Source organism: Calypte anna, chromosome 3 (assembly GCF_003957555.1).
Source record: "Calypte anna isolate BGI_N300 chromosome 3, bCalAnn1_v1.p, whole genome shotgun sequence".
NCBI classification, from domain to species: Eukaryota; Metazoa; Chordata; class Aves; order Apodiformes; family Trochilidae; genus Calypte; species Calypte anna.
This window is the reverse complement of record NC_044246.1, coordinates 18,623,506-18,643,232: the sequence shown is the minus strand read 5'-3', so window position 1 is coordinate 18,643,232 and position 19,727 is coordinate 18,623,506.

Below are 19,727 nucleotides of genomic sequence, written 5' to 3'. Positions count from 1 at the left end.
GAGCAAGCTAATAAATAGATGCCAACCATTTTTCTGTTTGTGTCACACTTTTATTATGCATTCTGGGTTGCATCATTGCCTCCCAAATGGCATAGATACTAAATAGATACTTGTAAAGTGATACTTTTTTTACTCATGGACAGTAATTTGTAACACCCTGCTTCCTCTCCTCAGCCTCCACAGGGGAAGAAGGGAGATCTGGAGGATAGAGTCCCTCAATGTCCCTCAGTCTCTAGTGACAGATGCTGAGAAAATTATCTTTTAATTTAGAGGGGACGTGATCTGTTCAAGCATCTAGTATCTTTGGTGGCTTTGGGGATCAATGTCTGTCAGGTGTCAGAATGTCTGGTTTAATTTTTCATCCTCAGACACTGACCAGTCATACATACTTTCAAAGGAAAAGACTAAAAATCTCAGAGCTATATATTTTCAAACATCTAAAATCACCATTTCCTGTGTGCCATTCTGGGGTAGGCATTGCCCTTATAACTAACAAAAAAAATAGACTCTTAACTGTGTATTGTAAAGCCTATAGAGAATACAAGGAATTACAGAGCAGTGTTTCACTGTGTCCAAGATATGACAAAAAGTGAGCCATCAACAGGATTTTGTCCCACTTGGAGTTAGTGGAAAAACTAACTGGTGGGATTCAGACTCATCTTCCAGCTCTTATTTGTGGTGAAGGAAAGTATTTCTGGACACCTCAGACCTGCAACTTCATGGCAGACCATGCCTTCTCAGTCCTCAGAATATACCACAGACGGGCAAGTTGTTAATCATGCAGCAGAGGTAATCTATTGGGAACTCACTACATTCCTAACTATGAAAACTGTATTAAGTAAAGAAAACAACCTGGACATATTTGTTGCTTTCATTGCTGAAGGCAATCCTACTTTTTGTATGCCTTGAGAAGAGCTGCAATCACAGCAGAGCTGCTGGCAATTAAAGTGTAAAAATTTTGGGGGTTAGATTGAAAGGCATGAATGTTGACAAGAGAATAACCTGTGGAATCTAGAACCTCATTCTTAGTTTTGGCTGAGGTTTTTTTTAACTCAGTGTTCAACTTGAGTACTTGCTTCAGACCCACTGTCCTATTCAAGTGACATCTTGCTACCTACTGTCTTTCATCCAAGGGTTTCTGTACAGAAATGGATGAGCAGGCTCCATAGATGATGGTACATATCAACAATGACAGAAAAAGAAGAAAAAGGAGGGTCCTATGGTGCACAACCTCCATGATGTTTCATCATTTCTCCCTTTCAGTGTTATGCAGGAGAGATCAGGAATCCTCTCTGTGCCCCCTCATTATAAGAAAAATCCAGCCTTCTAACTGTGCCCTGAGTGGGACACACCAGTCACTGGCCACGAGAAGGACAGCCTGCTGTAGCAAGTTTCCTTCACCAAAAAAGCAGGTGGCATTTGGAAGTAGGTTTGTGACGATTTGCACATCTATACATTATCATTAAAAATGACACCAAATTTATCAAGAAATGCATCTGTACTCCTGAATTGCCTGATTAGCAATTACACCAATAAATTATACACATGATGTAATTGGATGTTGCCTAATATTTAAATTTACAGCACAAAAGTGGAAAGTTATGTCTCATGTTACTTTTTCCTTTACCCAGATTTTGTGTAATAATGTCCTAAATCTTCTTCTCTGCACCAAGGTATAAAAATGTGGCATGGAGGGTCCGCTGCAAAGTATGGGACAAAGCAATACTGCTCTTATGCTAAAATATGCCCATAATTACTTATACTGCACAGATACTGATATTTGTGGGGGATGCAAAGAGCCTCAAATGCAAAAGGGTAGTGTCATATTTAAATATTAGCTGCATAGCCAACTGAGTGGTTTATATTACAAAAATTCCTGGAAATAAAGAATTATGAATCATAAAATAATGAATAATTTGGGTTGGAAGGGACCTCTAAAGGTCATCTAGTCCAACTCCCCTGCAGTAAGCAGGGGCACCCTCAACTAGATCAGGTTGCTGAGAAACCTGTCAAGTCTCACCTTGAATATGTCCAGGGATGAGGCCTCAACTGCAAAATAAGCGCATTTCACTTATAAAATAAGTATTCCACAACTACTGTTAGCATAGGAATGGTATTATTCCTGCATAGGATAACAGAAGGAGGCAGGTGCTTGACAGATGTAATCCCTGTATTCCCCTTTTCATGGGAAATTCTGCATACATAGAAAATCATACACACAAATAACATGCATAATGCTTGTCATCTCCTTCTTAACGCACCAAATATTATAACAGCAAAGAATAGCTTTCCCACACACATTTAACTTGATATAAAATAAAAAATTTAATTCCTGTGAGAAACAACATGAAGACAGACCTTTTAACTTTTCCTCTTGAGCCTCCTTTGCTTTAAACATTGTTTGTTAGTCATACATAATCTTCTGTCTGGAGTGAGCTACTGCTTTGTGCCAGCTGCAGAAAGAAGCTGATGCAGCCTGCGTGGCAGCGAACGCCATCAGGATGCAACCTGCTTGTCCTCAGAGACTCTGAGCACCAAGGCTCTGGCAGAGGGCTTGATCCACTCCGTGATCTTTCTCCAAAACACTTCCTACAAACTTATACTTTTTTGGTTGATTAAACTTGTGTTCACTGTCTCCTATGTAAGCAAACAAACCCGCAGAAGAGCTGTGTTTGGTGTCTGTTCGTAAGCAAGGCACCTTGATTTATTTGCTCTGATGTTTGCAGAGCTCTAACTATAGTGATTTATCTAGATTATTTATTATTATTCATAGACCTCTGTAAACACTGGCCCCATGCACAGCCTGTATGTTTGCAGTTCTGCATCTGCAGTAGTGGATTCTGACCAACCTCTCAGAAACATTTTGTAGTCACATCATTCTACAAATATCATCTCGCTTATTAAGGAATGATTTTGAGATCTTGACCCTGTAATCAGTCAGTCTTTTATATCAACTGACTTCAGAGTAATAATTAGGCATTTTAATCTCCACTTAGGCTTATAGGTTGTAACAATGAGTTTTAACAATTAACTACTTTAAGCTAAGCCTGTGGTGCTCATCCTAGGCATGCAAACACATACAAAAACTTCACATATACAAAATATAAAATAAGTGGTTCTTCATGTCTTTTTCCCTGCTTTGGTCATAAACCCTCTAGATATTGATGTAGTTTTCATTTAATATGAAATTAATTTTATTTGTAAATTAATATTCTGTTTTGCTGTATTGGTTTCTAATGAATAAACAGCTGCAGCTAAGTATAGAATGATTAATTTTCAATCTTGTCGTTCACTTGCAAAAAGTTATTCTCCAATTACTTATTACCTGTGGAATAATACTGAAATCAAAGAGAGAATCCCAGTCAATATTGCATGCATCAAAATATGAACTTCACTTACTGAGAGCTGTGAAATGTTTATTTTTTTTTTAGACAGAGTCCTCCAGGGAGTGCTACAAATCCACAAAAACTTACTGCATCTTCCATGTTCCATTTGGAGTGTTGATTTAGAAAAAGTGTGTGTAAAAACAACTGCAGACAGACAGCTCTCTAGTAACCATACATCTGCAAAGGCTCAAGAATATGAATTATTCCTGCATGGAATAACTTATTCTCATTCCACAAACTCTGGATCTGCTTGATCCACACAGTAGCAAGGAAAACCTGTTGTACTTTAGAGTCAGGATAAAAGAATTTTCATATATCTTGTATATGTATATGTAATCTTACACTGGGATTTTTTCTAAGTAGAATGAAATTAATGAAGCCTACTAAGGAAAGGGGACTCGTAAAAGCAGAACATGAATGATGTGAAACTGGCCTGTACAACAGGTTCCCAGAGTCACATCTGAGGCAAAAATAAATCAGCCACCTTCAGGAAAAAAAATGTATTAAGCTTTTTTGGGACAACATTCCACTTAGCTGGGATCCCTTAAATCTACTCTGTATCCCCTGCAAAGATGAGAGTACTGTGCTTTCCCTTCTAGTTTGTATCTCATAGACTAGCTTCAAAAGACTATTCAGAGTGAATCAAACCAAAAGTTTTTTTTTAAAAAAAAAGTAAAATTCCAACCACATTTCCTAGTATTCTGCCTCCAGAAAACCAGAACCACTATGCAGTGGTTGTTCACTTAAACATGCAGGTATGTGTAGAGAAACAAGATAAACCAGGTGCCTCGAATTGCCAGTGAGTGGGTGTGAGTCCACCTGTGCCTGATTAGGACAGGCCCCTATTGGGCATGAGCGAGACCAGGGGGCCAATAAAGGTGGGACACACACCCACAGGAGGGAAGCTCAGCTCACTCTGGTGTGAGGCATGGAGAGGCCAGCAGCTCGTTGAGCCTCTGGAGCTAGAAAGGCTCTTCCTGCTACATTTCTACCCTGGAAGTGCTGTGTGGTGGCTGGAGTCCTGGAAGAGACCAGCAGCTTGTCGAGCTTCAGGAGCAAGAATGGCTCCTCCTGCTACAGGTATGCATATGAACACTGCATTCGGTAGCTGTGGGAGGTTTTGCCTTCCATGAAGTTACTGAATGTCTTCTGAGGTTACTTTTTTTTAAAGCCTTTGCCATGTCTTGTGGCAATGAGTGTCCCACTTCAACTATGCAGTTTGTGGAAAAAATACTGTTTCATTTGCTTCGGTTTGTTCACAGGTAATTTTGCATATACCACTTGATCTTGTGTTGCAATAAACTATTAATAATTTTTATGTTTACCTTCTGTATGTCTTCTGAAGAATGAATCCCCTATATTAGCCCTCAGTCATTTCTCATCTGCACCAAAGTTTTATTCAATTCAAGCAGTTCTCATTCAGAAGCTATTCAATGCATCTGAGTATTCTTTCTGTCTTCCAGTGTATTTTTCTAGTTTTACCTGTATTGTTTTTGAGATGAGGTGACAGTACACCACAGGCTATACATCAGCAGAATAAATTCTGACTTGTTCTCTACTATATTCCTAATAATTCTTAATTGGTTTTGCTGCTGCTGAGCACTGAGCTGACATCTTTATCCGACCTCTAAGGTGTGTTTCATGAGATAGAATAGCTGATTTACTTCTCATAGCCATGTTTATCCTACATGCATTGCCATTATTGAACTAGAATTTATTGACTTCTGTTTCGTTACCCAGACACTGAGTATCAAGAGGGTTTTCTTTTCATTCTTCACATAAGTTTTATTATCTTTGTCTTGCATAATTCTGTGTTAATATAGATCTTAGCCCAGATGCCTGTGGTTCTCCAGCAGCAGCCTCCTTTCCTTGAGAAACCTGACCATTTATTCTTTCTTCCTAGAGTTTGTTTCTCTCATGCTTTTCCCAGTGGTGAACATGCCATGTTCATGAGAACAGGCTTGATTGGTAGTGTCATATTGCAGCTACAAACACCATTTCAGGCAATTAAATATGCAATAAGTCTTCCTTGCCTTTTTCTTTTTCTTTCCATGCTAGTCGTTGGTGTATAGTGTGTTTTTTGTCTTTTTTGCTGCCATTTTCTGTGTCTATCAATTTCCCTCTCAGTGTTGTGTTCACTTTGTCATCCATCCACTTTCCCATCCAACATCATCTTCTCCCATTCAGCTTTCCCTCAGGGTCTCAACCCTTTCCTCACTATTCACACCTTAAGCAGGCTTGCTAGAGCTAGAATAGCTGCACGTGTGTACATTTCTCTCCTTACCCTATAGATGCCTCTTTCACTAAAAATAGAGGCAATCAGATGTATGATCCAAAGTCACTGAACCTGGTGGACATCTCTCCACTGGGGTGAGTAGAGTTAGAGTCATTTTCTGTAAAAGAAGGTTGATTGATGCTTTCATAAAGCTGATTTATGGATAGACTCTGCACTGCTATTCCTAGCAAAGGTAGGTGGTGGGGTGGGAGTATGCTATGTCTCCTCTTCGACTGTTCGGGTGATTTGGACTTCATGATGTGGAGATATTTGCCCAAATGGATTGGGATGCTCCAGCCTGAATCACACTCCTCCTAGCTCATCTGCCTCTCTGGGGCATGGCATGCAAGCAGTGAGTAGCTCTAGGAGGGAAACTAATGAGTTCAGCTATCTGCACCTTTCCCAGTGTTTGGCAACTGGAGGACAACAGAGCTGCCAGCACATACAGAGAAGAATGAGCAAACCAATGAGTCAGGCAGGAAGTTGATTAACTCACCTAGGCTTGCTGCAGGTGCCTGTGGAGGAATTCTTTCACCTGCCTGCCAGTGATGACACCTGTAGAGCAACACATGGTGGAACACCACGATGGAACTCTTTCCTACAGGATAGAAATTTCCCACCTAGTGGGATTTCCTTCCTCATAGCTCACACTGTAATTCTCCTAACTGGGCCTTTTGATGAAAGCAATTCCTTTTCTTCCTCATAAAGTCAGCATCCTTGGTTTATCCAGTCATCACCAGGGAGCAAGGGGGGATTCAAAATTGCCAGTGTACAGAAATTTTTCTGAGATGGGAATATGTGGTGATGGGTGAGAAAATGGAAAAGATAATTTCTGTATTGCAGCCTGCTGCTGTTACCATTCTTAAAGCCATTTGTAAAGCACAAAGTCAAACAACAGATAACAGGAAATTGCTTAATTAACATTAATTGTTAATGTAACAGGAAATTGTTCTTTAATTTTCATAGTGAAGTACTTGTATTTTTCATGTATCTCCTCCTCTGGACTTTTTTCTTATTTTCACAAACATCTTGCTCCTTTGGTGACAGAGCAAAGGTGTTTTGTAGATTGAGATATTCATCCACCAAATAAATAACAATGATGGACTGAACATACTTGGCACCATGAGGCAATCTGCACCACCAGGGACAGCATGGGGGAGTGAAGGTGCTGCAATCACCTATTTCAGTGCAAATAACTGAGTGAGTCAGCTGTTGTGTGTTAGAAGTGGTAATGGTGATAATGACCACACCTTGTGGCCATGCTGCTCTCCCTTTGCCAAGGGTTGTTTTCTATCGGGTGACCTCTTCTTCAGGGTAGTCAGGATATTTCTGCTGTTGCAATGCTTTCACACAAAGGTTCGTTGTGCCAAATAACATCATATTTTTTGCCAGAGGGTGTTCATGGTTATTGTTTCTTCCATGCATCTCTAATTAATTTTGCCAAAGCCACCCACCTTCCGCCATCTGTCAGGTGGCAGGAATAAAGAATGTGGCTCCAGACAGCAAGGCATTTTGAAGGACAGAAGGACATGTGGTGAGGTGAGAAGGATATGGAGACAAATTCAGATCATCACCTCACAATAGCTTCTTTAATATCATAGCTTGCAAATCATAATGGACTATTATATCTATAGTATATGAACCAGGGACTTAAAAACCCACAGATTAAGAAATTGCAGCAGTGTTATGGGACAAGAGACTTTCAAGCAAATTTTGGTCTATTATATCAATGACAACAATAATACAGTTATTGTAGTGATTCTTTTTGGCTGGTAATCTGAGTCCTCATAGGCAATGCCCATAGTTTACATTTCCTGATGAGAACAAATGTGTATTATCTTTTACCTTAGCAGTTTCCACATCTCCACAGGCTTTGTTACTTATCTTAAATTTGGAAACAAAACCAAATACACAACATTTAAATAAATGGATTGACCTTCCTTCCATAGGTCACTTCTTATATTCTTTGCATGTTTCAAAGCTACTTCATACTCCAATTACCTTCACTCATGTTTGTGTTCATGCCCACATCTGGCCTCCCACAGCACTGGCTCTACTGCACTGAGGAGAAATCCCAGCAAAACTTCAGCTATGGTATCAATTGTGTTTTCATGACCAAATGTGGGTTGCAAGAAAATGTTCAACAGCCCATAGAAACTTTTCTGTAAAGCATGCAATCTCTAAATATTCAGTTTTACACTATGGTCCTTTAGTTAGGATTTATTAGACTCTTTCATATTTGCCTTTCTGTTTATTTTGTAAAAGTATACTTGTCTAGCACGCATTTTTATGCCAGCCTTGCTTTGCATTTTTACAGTCTGCTAATTAGACCATTTTAACTAATTTGTTTGCATTTTGTATGAGCAAGTTGGGCTTTTGGATTGACTAATGTAATTGCAGCCAGTTTCTGCCAAATACAAATTACTCTTTCTAGTGTGAGCTAGAGAGAAAAGTAAATATTTAATAGCCATCAATACCCTTGCAGCATTTTAGAGAGTGTTTTTTTCCTATGGAAAGTTTAAATAATTTCTTCAGTGCTTGATTTCACTTTAATGTTAGGAAATTATTTTTTAATCTTTTCTGAAATAATAATGAATTAGACACTTTAGTGTCTCCATAAGGGTTTTATTTCTGTGCACTTTGCAGTTTTAAATTCCAGGCTTTAAGATCTTGTACTTCCATGTTGAAGTTTACTTGTGTAGCTTTTTATATATTAAATGCTGTCTTCTTCCATCCTCCTGGCATGTACTGGGGTTTTACTATTTCGAAGTGGATGAAGTCAAGTCTCACAGCAATGTTAAATTGTGGGACTTTTGCTTCTTTTGCCATTTTTTAATTCTTTCTCCAAGGAGACAAAAACTAGTTACCAAACCTTAGAATTATTGGTATCTGTCTTCTGAACAGCAAATCTTATGTTCCTTATATCTGCAGGAGTGGTCATAAAGCTGTAGGTGCACCAGAGACTCAAGCAGGTTAAAACCTGTCTATTTCCAACCACGATTTCCCAGGATACTTGCTGCGGTGCAGATCAAGAAGATCACCTGCTTGCCAGAGCAGAACAGCTCCCTTCCATCTCCACACCTCCCTCCTGTCACAGTCTTCACAGAGGACAAGGGTACATCCCTCACCAGAGGAACTGCCACAAAATGTGGTACAGACAACACTCCTCAGGTCATGGACAACATAAAAGTGCTGAAAGATGTTGCTTTCTGACAAAATTTGGTGGTAGTGCTTCTAGACCCAGTGTATCCACCTGCCTTTCAGTGCCTTTTCCCTGCAGTGTGAGGGGCTGAGCTTTAATTTCTTTTCCCCTATGAAGTTTTAAAATGCCTGGGTCCCATAAATGTCTAAACCAATGGCCTAAGGAGTAGGGCTGCTGTTGCTCTCTGTACCCCTGGTGAATGTGGGAATAATCAATGGGAAGCTGAAGGGTTTGAACAGAAGTGCTGAGTAATGGTTAGGTGGTGGTGTTTGTTGTAGTGCATTTCTAGCCTTACCTCTTGTCAATCACCTTGTTCAGCTGGGATCAGGATGCTGTGGGAAGGAGATCCTGCCTCTGACCAACTCAATGTTTCACCTGTTGAAGTTAAAATGATAACAGATCAACAACAAGATCCAGCATTAAAGAAAGAGAAATCAAAACATCTTCTAGCTGAGTCCTTGACATGTCAGTACTCATCTCCTTTTCAGAAAGCGTGCGACTTCATGTAATACAACCCATCCATAATTATTAGTTAAAAGGGTGATACATAATCACTGCCAAGTGACAACAGAGGTTCATGTCATCAACAGGCTATATAACCAGGCTCTGAATTTCATAACCACAACAACCAAATTCCTTCCCTCTCTCCCATTATTGTTACATCAAATGTGTCACAGAGCATGAAACAACGTGGTTTTGATGGATGCTCTCTCTCTGTCCTCACCATCTTCACAGTCCACCCATCAAGCACTAGGAAGAGGTGCATTGCAAAAGGTAATGATCTGGTTTTGTTTCTGGTGTTTGCCTGACCTAGATGGATGGCAAATGCTTTGATGATTGAATTAACCATGCTGTTCTGAGAAAGTTACTATTAACTGGGAGTCTCACCTGCCCTTCTGGATAAGTTTAAAAGCGTGGCATTTAGTTAGCATACCAAATGGTGTCATTCTTGGATATCTGCAAGTCTTACAGACATCAATAGCAAATCTGAGCATAACTCAGGGGTAGAATTTGTCCACTTATGTTAAAGCCTTTTTTTAATTTAACATTTACATCTGAAATCTAATACTTTAAAGTAGTCATAATAAAAGTATATTTAATGATAGACTTCTGGTATATATTTTACCACATGGATATGGTTGTTCTTTGGGAACAGTGGTCTGTGGTCCTGAATAAGTACTTTTTGTTCCTACAGACATGTATCATGTCTCCTTATATTTGATACCTGTATTTTGGAAATTACAAGAACAGATTATCAGATGAATTTCAGTACATACACAGTCCCTTTCTGAGTGTGGCTATCTTAATACTTATGGAAAAGCTACTGTGATTTTGGTGCCTCTAAGAGAAGATAAGAGGACAAAGGCTTTGAATATGTTGGTGCCATCACACAAGAGGTTTGTCTAAAATAGCTGCACAGATTGTCTTTGTTATTTTCCTCACTTCTGACGATTCTACAACTTATCCATGCCTGTATTCTCTTGTTGCTAATAGGATTACTCACACAAGTAATGCAGTAACACTTCAGCCTTAAGCAGTTGGCCTCCACCCTGGTATACAAGAAGGATGTCAGCTGGTGCTTACTGTGATGTAGAGAACAAATTAACCAAGAACTGGACTGACTCTGTTTCAAGTCATAGATAACTGAAATCTATTTTAATCATTTCAGTCACGGGAAAGTATTTTCTAAGTGTGTCATGTCAAAACATCCCAAAAAGTGGCATGTAATCCAAGGCATATGTTTTATTCTTGATTACACTTGCAAATTTAACCTCAGACCTTTCAAGGCATTTTAAATTTAAAATAATATTGCTAAACGTTCATGTTCTTGATACTTAACTAAAGCAATGCCATGGGAGTATTCAATAAAGGACTTCAGCACAGTAATTCATTTATTCACTGAATACCCTGTCTTAACAACTGACAGTTCTTACAGATCTGACACCTCTCCAGAGATTTAGTCATTCTCCAAAATGTAACAGCAGGAGATGAAGAGACATTAAAAAAATTGTATAGCACTTTCTGTATTGTTAAATAAGTAAGTATCCAACATAAAATACAAATTATTTTCACCAGCTACGCCACAGTGGCTGCCCTCTGCTTATGACCTCTGTATTTCTTTAAAAGCCTATGAGAATCAATGTCTTCACAATGTCAGGTCCTGACAAAACTATGCAGGGAAACAAATTCCAGACCTTTAGTCTTCTAAAGCTACAACTGCACTTCTCACACTGACTCAGCCTGAGTGCTTCTGCTGTGATAGATTGTGTCAGTAATTTTCAGAATTTCATATTTTCATGCAAAATTATTTGTTTGAAAAATTGCCTATTTCTAATCCCCATACCTCTGTGCCTGAGGAGCTGCTTGAATTTAAGAGATGGTGCATGAATGTCTCTCTGTGGCTGTAACATTCCAGCAGGAAAATTATTGATCCAAATGATAAACACAGAGTATGATAGAGCAGTTAGCTCTTAAACATACACATCCTCTTATAAACTTGAGCCCTGCCATAACACTTTTTCACTAAGGACAGACATATTTAGAAGACAAATTTCCACATCAATGACAGAACAATTTGCAATCATTATTTTTTCTAAAAGGGGAAATGCCAATCATCAATTTTAATTATTTTGGTTATATCAGACTGTAGGTGTTTCTAGTGCTAATACTCTTTTGAGTATGTGAGCAGGTTGAAATATTGTCCAAGAGAAATCTGTGGTTCATTTTATGTCATTTGCACATGTAGTTTGGTCTGAATGGATGAAAGTGAAGATAGGTACGAGGAGGCTATGTAAGAAAAAGTATGCAGAACAGTGATGGGAATAGTCTGAAAGAAACCAAAAGTGAAGAAGGGGAAGAAAAAGGTCTGATTAAGTTGGGGTGTTGGTGGAAGAGTTTCTACTCACCTCTGTATTAAAATATCTGGTAATCATAAGACAGGACTTCTGCAAAAATTAAAGTCTTGGGCAATGCTTAGGTTTGCAGAAGTTTAGATCTGCATCTGACCATCACCTCAGTGGTGCACTTTGACTCAAAGCATTGCTTGTGTTGCTGCTAATTATAAGCAAATAATTGCAATGATGAGCATCACTTGGGAAGTTGATAAAGACATAATGAACATGAGCCAAATGTTTGAATTGCTAACCTGTTTTATAATGTGTGTAAGGTATACTTTTAAAATGCCAGTTATGTTTGCAAGTGGCTTCAGATTAATGAGAGCAGGTATAATCCTAAGTACTCTTTAAATGTCAGCGAAAAGTTTAAAGGTTAAACCCTAGTACCTTTTTTTTTTCCCAACTGGGACTCCAGAGAGTTTGAAAAGAAAGGCACGTTTGTACTTCCAGCTACACTAGTGTGAATCTAATATTCACAGGCACTTGGTCTCAGTTGAAGTGATGTGGCTTTACAGCACAAGGACTACCAGCTCTGGATCTCTGCTCTTGCTTTACTGATTGTTGGAAAGAACAGGTTTTGTTCAGCTGCCACTTTCCCATGGAAAATATATATACCCATGCAAATCTGCCCATGCAGTTTTCAGAGAAAAGATATACAAAACACTCTGAATACACTGTAGAGATTGAAAAGAAATATATTGGAAAAGGTTAATTTCCATATTAAATAAGCTTCTTGAAGCAAAAATAATATTCCATCAGCATTTCCACAGATTTCTAAAATATGATGCAAATGTTGAATTATATTTTGCAAGGGAGGTTTGTTAACAGTGAAATCAAGACATCCCTATTCTATAATAGCCTAACAGGAGCCACACCACTGAAAAGAAAAATGTCTTATCTCAAATGAGATTTCCAACTAAGATAATCTGAGGAAATATATAACAACACTGTGGTTCTTTGGTGACTTTATGTTTTCTTTTCTACTTCTTTTTTCTACTATCAGCAGTAATAATACAATACCATTTAACAAAAGTTTTTATAAAAATATCAGTCAATAAACAACACTATTCACATCTGCATCTTTTCTTCCTGGACAAATCCTTCAAGTCTCCCTCTTGGAATCTTATTCACCTTTTCTGAGGACAGAAAATCTTCCAGGGGGTTGAAGAGTTCAGTGTCACTCCTGATACAAATTGCAAACACGATGTACTTGAACTCAGGGTCACTGCCTTCACCCTTTCTCTGCTGGCCACTCTACCCACCAAAGCCTATCCACTGTTGCTCTGCCCTGCCCAGGTCCCTCAGCAGTAGATACTGTAGAAAGCTGCTTAAAGAAAATACATAGCATTTAGTGATAAATGTATCTAAATATTATAAATCATGTTCTGCTAATTCCCTAAGAACATCTTCCCAGAAAATTATTCTGAGAGATAGCTGGGTTAGCAGAAAGAAGCTTCACAGGATCTCTGACTTCCCCTTTGGTCTTAGGGGCTCTTTGCAGTTCCCTGTTCTGCTCCTGTATCCTCCCAATGGTTTCTCTTCATCTCCTTTCATTTCATACCCCACCTTTGTGTTACCTCTTCAAATGTACCCTCAGCATCCCCACAGCTGCTGTTCCAGATCACACCATGCTGTCCTGCTGCTTTCCCACATCTGCACAATGACTCTTGGTGGACAGTTCTCATCTCAGAGTTCTCTGGTTTTTAAGCCACAAAACACTGTGGTGAGGCTTTGTATAATTATTAATTTGTTCTCAATTTTTTTGTTTGGGCTTTTTTTTCCCCTTTTAAAATTTCTGAAGGAACTAAACGAGCTTTACACCATGAATTCTTGCAGAAGGAAGAATAAAGTGATTCATAAGGGGCAAAAATGAGAAATAGCAGCCTTTTTATAATAGATACAAATATTCCTGGAAAATACTGCATGGTTCTGGAAATTATAACTGGTCTTATGCCCCACCTAATGACACATGGTTTGAAAAGATGCAAGACTTTTCCTCCCCTTGATCAGGTACCTGTAAAAGCACTTCCAGCAAGAAGAGCTGCCAATGAGAATTTGTGGGGTTTTTTTTTCCTTTTCAGCCTTTGTGAACATTCATTCAAAGAAATTCATTTGCTTGGATATGGATCCACAAAAATGAGGACTCTGGCAATGTATATTAATTTCAAAAGTCAAGGAAATATTGATGGAAAACACTTCTGCATCTTCCACTAAAATTACTGAATAGATTTGATTAAATACATAAACTTCACTTTGCTATTCAAGTTCACCAAGCATGTTTGGAATAACAATTATTTTATTAACATACTGACATGATCTAGTCAAACAAAATTAAATGTGTTTTGGAGTAATAAAGTATAAAGCCTTATTTAAGTATTTTTGCTTTTTTAAAACGGTGGAGAAACAGAGTTTTCCACAGAAGCAAAATGATAGTCCCACAAAAACTGCAAATTAAAATCATTAACCTCAGCCTTGCCATAAGCATCTTTTTCCTCAGGGGGTTGGACCAGCTGCTCGCAAAAATAAATTTTAGTCTCAGAAAACTCTTGGGAAAAATATACAAAATACACTGTTATGCTACTTATAAAACACAACAAGTTGTCTCTGATCTATTCCCACAAATAGGTATAATTTCAGAAGAAAAAAAAATTGCTCTTGGAATAAAAATTCCTAGAGACTCTTAGTGACATAGGGAAGCTTCTGAAGGGAGAAGTTTAATTTGAAGTAAGGCACCACATTTTAACCATGGCATTGTCGTAACAGCCTGTACAGGCTCAGATGCATCAATTTAGGCCAGATTTTCCAAACTGGGAGACATGAGTGGTATGTCTTAACTTGCTCAGAGCAGCTGACATACTTTACTTTGAACAAGACTTGATTTTCACCTTGGCTACTCCTCTGCTCCAGGATCTGCCTTTTAGCATTTTACCCTGACATCCTTCTCATCTCTTACCTCAAAGTTTTTGCTGGTGCCATATATGTACACGATGCTTCGTAAGCAGCAAGGTCAAAAACTGCTGAACTTGTGCACCCATGCGTTAATCTACACGCCAGAATAATCAAATTAATGAAAAGATGGCCAGGGAAAAGCATAGCCTGTCTGTGAGCTCTGGGTTGTGAGAGGTAGCATGGGCTGGGGCTGGCACTAGGAAGACCTAAAACTGCCACTGACCCATTGCATGATTCTGAGGAAGCCATTTCACCTTTCTATTGTGCTTTTCTTCTCAGCTGTCGCCTCTCCAACCTGCCAGCCCTTCACAGCAAGATCTGTCTCTTACTATATGTGTCTCACAGTGGGAGCTCAGCTGGGGCTTCCAAATTAGAGCTGATTGGGAATTTTTCTATGAAATGAATTTCCATTAGAAAGTGCGGCTCAGTTTCAGCACGGTTCTGCAGCGCAGTTGTGGGGATGCTCACCCCAAATGTGGAGGTGCAAATTCAGATAATGGCTCAGAAGAATCCATTGTTAGAGCAAGAAGCCCAGCACTAGCAGGAGCTGTGCAATGCACCTTGCCCTAGGATATCTGTCAGGCTGTGGGTGAATTGGCACAGTCATCTATAGTTAGAGAGACAGCAGGTCAGGAATTTGAACCTGAGTATGCTAGGGGAGATCATGTGCTGCACATCTCTTTTATTGTTGTGTTTGATTGTTTGTTTATATAAAAACAAACCGTCTAAAAGCACTTGAGTTTGCTACAACAAAGAACTTGAATACCCATTAAATCCTGGGAAGTCTCATGGCTGGGTTTACTCTGTCTCCTTTGGTTCTCCTCTGAATATGCAAACTGTTAACAGTGAGATCAGACATATTTTATCTTGTAAAATACAGTCTAAAGGAGACAGACAGTTTCAGAATAAATCATGAATTTGAGGAGAAGTAATGGCAAAAAGAAATGAGAAGCTACTTTCAAAAATAATTCCAGAAAGAAATAGAAAGGTCTTCTGGTGACTAGTAAAATGAAATTGTCCCCAGAATGAAGAAGGAGATGGCAGTAGGGAAGTGTGGGCGAAGGGAATAATCAGATCAGTAAACCAAAGGCAACAGAAACAAAGTTCAGTGCAGACAACAGGAAATAAAAGCAGGCTTAGGAGGAAAGTGGAATGGGGCTTTAGTAAGTTTTGGTGTGCCATAAGAAGAGAAAGGAAAAAAACAGGAATAATAATAACCATAATAATAATAATAATAACCAGGAATTTCCAAAAGTTACACCATCACAGCAGTTAGAACATTTCCTTAGTAGCTTCTGAACATTAATTATGGTAGGACACTCTGAAGAGAGAAACACTGTAGAAAGAGGGGGTTTTTATTTAAAAAAAAAATAATATTGTTATGAAACAGACCTCCACCAGACACCAGCATAAATTGCTAATTGTGCAGAACACTGCAGCAATACCAAAATAGAAGTCAGGAAGGGAAGATGGATTTTCTCCCCTTTTAAGCACCATTTCCACTTCTCTTACTGACTCTGTCTGAAATAGCCTCTGTTTCTAACTCAGAGAGCAACTGAGTCACATTCAATTCACACAGTCATTTTGAGCTGAGCATATTTATATTACCTTCCTGTCATCTCCAAACAATATGCAAAATATCATTTGCTGAAATGACAAATCTATAAACCTGTCTCCAGGGGGCATTTTGTACACAAGTTAAGACTACCAGGAATATCATATCACTTAGACTAAAGATGTGTACAGGATCACACACTATTCTCTCTCTAGCATCTGTCTACTAAACACCACTGCTGTGCACACAGCTGTGGACCTGGGGTGAGGGTTCAGGCTTTGGTGTAACAGAAAGGGGGACCCAGTCTGCTGCCTGGCACTGCCACTGCCACTGTGCTCACCTTTCAGGAAAAATGAGACTTCTTTGTCTGAAAGCTAATTTTATATAAGCCCACTCCCTGTGTTTCCATTCTCTATTTGTTCACTTTAGGCTCAGCCAGAACACATAATTTTTCCAACCTGCTATAAAATATCCTCCAGGAGGATATATGGAGAAATTAGTCAAACCCTGGAAGAAACCTCAAAAAAATCTTGCATCAACAGGACAGACTACTAACACAACCATTACATTAGGCTCCTTCTCGATGAACACAGTAATTTATCCTGTGCAGGACAATGACCTGTGTTGCTTCCTCAGAAACAAAAATACTGTTTCCTTTTAAATGATACAGTGAGTAAAATCATCAGTTGCTTTGGTTTGGGTTTTTTAGAAAAAAGAGAAAAATTGCCTGTGAACTTTCTGCTACATAAATTGAAATTAAATGTGAAAAATTGATGCAAACAAGCACTGACCTGTGAATGAGAGTTAAACAAACATGTAGATTAATTCTGAGATGTAGCCCTGTGATGAGGAAATACCCAGCACGAGAAATGTTTACAGAGGAAAGTTCTGTGGATTTCCAGGCAGGAGAAAAGCAGTGGTTACCTCCTGCTGAAATATCATTGCAGCAATGAAGTGGCAAAGACGACAACTGACATGTCAGAGACACATAAATCTATCCTTATAGGGCTGACAGCTTGGTGTGATTGCCCTCCAAAGATAACTTTGTAACTTGCTGAAGTGTGATTTAAGGATGCCCTGAAGCAGCACTAACCTGTGTACCTTTCTTGTGGGTAACTTTTCATAAGCTCTAGCTTTAGTTAATAGCTTATGTAATTTTTCATTTGACCTACGGGTGTCCCACATGGGTGGGATTTTCAAAAACACTCAGGCCCAGATCCACAAAGGGATTTACACAGAGGTGATTGCACCTATTGCATGTGCAGGGAGCAGAGCAGAGACCTGACCAAAGTTTAGTCTGTGGAGATGCCTTAGATCTCTTCCCACTAAAACAGAGTAAAAATAAGTACCAGACAAGTGCTAGTGCTCTTGAAAAGGCCAGACTTATTTTAATCTTTGTTACTAGAACTCTAACTATTTCTAAAATATGTTTTAGAAAGAAGTACTTGAATTTTATTAGCAAGTAGGCCACTTTAGCAGGAAAAAATGTGTGCTGTTTTTATGCTGGTGTCTTGTTTTTCAGGTGAACTATTGAATATACATACAAGAATGAAAAGGATTATTAAAAGGATAATAATATAATATCCAGTTTGGTCCCAGTGATGTTAGATGTGCTTAATCTGAAGCACTTAATAATCTCTGCATGCAACTTGGGCTGTAGATCTTTGAGTACATCTTCCCTTTGAATACTAGCTAAAACCAGGGGTTGTATCATCATATATGTCAAACACTAGGATAAATTATGTCCTCCATGGGAAACAAGCCACAAGCAGCAGTGTATCTTATAAATAAGCCTTTAGGGAAGCAGCTTTATTTCCATTTTTTCCCTGTTTTTTCAGAAAGCCAAACCACCCCCTGGGGTATTTGGGCACTCAGAAGACAATTGTATTTGAAAGACCACGAAGAGTCAAACTAAATAAATAGTTGAGAAAAGCTGAAGTCCTTCAGTTGCCAGACTGGCAACTTGCACAACAAGGCTCGATGTTGAGTTGCTTCCTGAGACACAGAAAGCTTTTGGCAAGTGTCTGAAAAAAACCAAAGTGCAAGTTGTGCTGGCCTCATGCCTTGCAGAGCAGACAGCATCCTTTCTGAAAGCTGGTGCACCACCAGGCCAAGACAAGCTAAACTCTCAAAGCCATGTTCTGACCCTGATCATCAGCAGAATTTACACTGCTCTTAGTGGGGAGAATGCCTCTTGAAAGCAACAGAAGACTATAAAGCTCTTTAAAGCTCCTCAAAGATTTAAGTGCAGTAGTGGCAAAACACACTCATGTGGCTTTCAGGATGACAAGTAGTAAACTCACTAAATTCAACTCAAGGCAAACTTCTGAAAGCTGTGGAGTGACCAGAAAAAAAGTCTGTCCTCCTGGGACAATATTATGGGAAAGCCTATGAGGCCATATATCCAACCACAGAGTCTTCCCTCTGCAGGCAGACCCCCTAAGGGCATGATAAAAATCAATCTCAAAAGCATTTTAAGTTTATTTTTCTTACACCTTCAGGACAGTGTCTGGTAGTACTACTACTGTTGTAGTATTATGGGCTACGAAAAAGAAAAAAACTGAAGGCGCAGTGTTTTCTCTTAGACCAACTCTTAACTAGAGAGAAAAGAGCTTGCAGACACAAGGCATCTTTAATATAACATAACCTTCCTCCTTCTTTTGGCATCAGCTGTTCTAGTAGAAGAGGTTTCTTTTCCCTGTAGCTTTTTCTTGAAAAAAAAATATGGTGAGATCTGAATTCTGCTCCAATGTGAAACACTGAATGATCTATGCTCACACGGTAAATAAGCAGTGAAAATGTTTATTTGGAGAGCTGATGAACTCACAGCACACTTTTTCCTAAGACCAATATGATTTTAGGGTTAGTCAGAAAAGAGGTTTTTCTCCAGGGGGTATGTGCTGCAGACATAGTGATCTAAAGTCTCATCCTCACAGAAAGCCATCAATATGGTTAAACCCTAAGGGTGAAATGTGGGCACTGTGGGGTTTGTATGGTGAACAAAACATGAAATAACACATTTGTAATAAGGTGGAAGATGGTATAAAAATGGGAGGAGAGGAAAGCAGATTCTACCCTAGAGCACTTGCACCCTGGCTCCTGATAAGAAGTCAAGTAAGTATTTTACGCTGCATGGCACTTCAAGATTTATGACCTCTTGTTCTCACTGATAAAGAAAATACCACTTACACACAAGCAGCAGAAAAATCACATAAAAATAATTTCAGCTACTTCCTACTTCATAGGAAGAACTGAAGTGGTTCTATTGTCCCTTAACATAAAAAAAAAAATTATGCTTTGTCAAATAAAATGTACCTTTCACTGCAAAACACATGTTCTTGTTGGTTCTAGCATTTTGTTCTTTTTGTGCTTTCTTAAATGTGGGAAAATCTGAGGATAATGCTTTAGGATCATAGAAAAAGGAAGTGGATTTCTTCATAAAGCTCCCTTGTTCCAAGGAACTGTT